Source organism: Sciurus vulgaris (assembly GCF_902686455.1).
Source record: "Sciurus vulgaris genome assembly, chromosome: 5".
In the NCBI taxonomy this organism is placed as follows: domain Eukaryota; kingdom Metazoa; phylum Chordata; class Mammalia; order Rodentia; family Sciuridae; genus Sciurus; species Sciurus vulgaris.
The window spans coordinates 19486501-19489410 of record NC_136465.1 but is presented as its reverse complement, the minus strand read 5'-3'; the positions used below and the strand labels follow the sequence as shown (position 1 = coordinate 19489410).

General features: G+C 33.8%; 1 pseudogene across 1 annotated transcript; it reads right to left on the bottom strand.

Annotated features, from left to right (window-relative positions):
• Positions 1 to 2344: 2344 nt before the first annotated feature.
• On the bottom strand, positions 2345 to 2585 carry LOC306661493 (cyclin-dependent kinases regulatory subunit 2-like; annotated as a pseudogene). Its single transcript has one exon. The product of its transcript is annotated as a cyclin-dependent kinases regulatory subunit 2-like (transcript).
• Between the last annotated feature and the right edge of the window lie 325 nt (positions 2586 to 2910).

Here is a 2910-nt window from a genome sequence, read left to right as displayed (position 1 = left end):
ACTGTGTCTATTTATGCATATGAATTCATATATCAAATTTAAGGATATCAACATTTATCAAGACTGTTCCTTACTAAGCTTGATAGTACAGATACAAAGAAACAAAAAATAAAGACTGTATCATGAGGGTCTTTTGGCATATTCATTAGATTTTGTTTGAAAGACTTGGTGTGTGAACAATACAATTCAGATATATCTTCTCTTCAAGATACAATGTTTTGTAAAGAACCATAAAATCACATTTGATTTTTAGAAGTACAGGGAATTTCTTTCTTACAATGTCAATAACTCTGTAAATAACATTTGACTTCTGTACATTTATAGAAAATAATTTTTGGCTATCCCAATATTTCTTATGTCAGTTTATTACTTGAAATCAACTCCTAAGAGACTCATTTTCTATATCCTGATATATCTAGGGCATTATCTGTTTGGATCTGCTAAGCTCATTTAGTCAGAGCTAATGAGAACAAAGTCTCAGCTCTGATACCCAAGGGACTCTCTGGTCATGGACTGCATATTTGCTATCTCAGCTCTTAACCATAATGGTGAATTTCTTTCAACAGCATCAAAGCCTTGGCCTGATGAAATTCATGTGGTTGTTAAAAAAGCATTTTACATAAATATCTAATTTTATTTACTTATTTGATCACCAAGTATGACTGATTCTATTATTGTGAGAATCATTAAAATGGGTTTTAGGACATCTTTTATTAAAACTCTTCAGAGAATTTCCAGTATTTGCAACACATTGTCAAGTTCTGGAACTCAAAATTTCTCCAGTGTTGACAAAAATGAGAATAACATAAATAACTTGAGGAAAAGAGCATCAGATAATAACAAAACTGTATGCACCAAACTGAAGTTAGTGTTTTGCATCAATTCACAGTATAGTAGTAAGCAAAGTCACATCTGCATGATTTATGAAAATAACAAAAAATTTTGAAAAATTTTTTGAAAAAAATTTGTGGCCCATTAATTATAAATTTAGTAACTAGCATATTGCTTAGCATATGAACACTATTTAGTTATTATTTGCCAAAGGAAAAACTTAATAAGTCCAAGAATAAATCGATTTTAGTTATAAAGAAAACTTTTTAATTATAGAGAGCAAAAGTCGTCTTTGTTTCCTCAATCTGCTATGCTTAGGTAGGTCAGTTCAGCATCAGTGTGCTCCTTGCTGTGTTTAATCCTATTTTTGTAGATGTGTTAATGGGTAAACAGAGGGTTGAGATGCCAGATAATAGTTAAGTAGCCCCTGGTTCAGGGGCTGCCGATTCATTTCTGTGTGACAGTCTGTTAAAACTAGTTGTCTTTCTTGATCCTTGGTAAGCCTGCCTTGTATTACTTCATTCCACTCACACCTAAGTAATAAAAGAGAGTGTTGGCATAGAAAATGAAAAAGGCAGATAATCAAATTTTATCATTGAAAATAAACTCCTGACTTGGGTTTTCAAAGGTGATGAACAATCGGATATCCCCTGCACACACGTACACACACCCACCCTTGTCTTATGGAGGAAATATTGGTCAATAATAGATTAAAATAATTTTCCTAGATTTATTGAAGTAAAATTTACAAATAAAAATTGAAAATGTTGAATATGTACATGGTATTTTGGATATATGTATACATGGCAAAATGGCTATCACTATCAAACTGAGGATAATATCCATCACCTCACATAGTTACCTTTATTTATTTGGTATACTGTGTGGTGATAATACTTAAAATTGAGTCTCTGAGCAAGTTTTAATTCATTATTATTAACTATTGACACCATGCTGTGTACATTGGTACTAGAACTTATTCATCTTATAACTGCAAATCTGTACCCTTGAACCAACCTCTCTCCATTTTCTCTACTCACCATTCCCTGCTCACCATGCTTCTGCTTTCTGTTTCTACAAGTTAGACTTTTAAAAAATTCCACATATAAGTGAGATCAAGCAGTATCTGTTTTTCTGTTCTTGGCTTATTTCACTTAGCAAAATTTCCTCCAGATTCACGGATTCATCCGTGTTGTCATAAGTGAGGGTTTCCTTTTTTTTTTTTTTTAATGCAACATGTATACTTTATTCAACAAAAGTAACCGGTAATGTCAGACAGGCACTTATATTAAGAGAAAATTTACTAGAAGAAATTTATCCTAAACACCTTACAGTAACCCACTTGCAGTTACATTGAACTGAGCTCTGTTGCTGGTAAGAATACAGCTCATGCACAGGTGTGAATAAAAGATTTGTACATTTTTCAAGTATTCACTGAATACTACCTTATATACCTATACACATTAAATTTGGGGAAGCTTTAATTGATGATCCTACATAAGTATATGTAGGATCATTTTTGTTGCTCTTTTGGAGGAGGTTCTCTAAAGAGAAGAACATGTGGTTTTTGTCTCATGAATCATGTAATGAACCCAGCCTAAACACTGTTGGATACCAGGTCTCCTCCACTCCTCTTCAGATATTAAATGAGTTTTGGGTACTTGTTTGGAAAGTTATGTGGGTAACATGACGTGCTGGTACTCACAGTGGTCATGGAAGTACTTGTCTGAGTATTAGATCTGCTTATGGGTCATAGTCCCAGGGAACAGAGGGGCAGAAACGAGGTGGAAAGGGAAGAATGCAGGAATGGGCAAAGTGGAATGCACCAATGACTCCACTATAGTTTCCTTTTTTCTTTTTAAGGCTCTGTAGTAGTATTTGATTGTGTGTGTACCACAGGACCACCTTCTCTTTTGTCCATTAATGGATATTTAGATTGTCTACATGTCTTGGTTTTTGTGAATAGCTGTAATAAACATGGGAGTTCAGATATGTCTTTGAGATAGTGGTTCTATTTCCCTTGGCCAAATGCTTACAAGTGTGATTGCTGTGTCATGTGGTAGTTCTATTGTTAGTGTT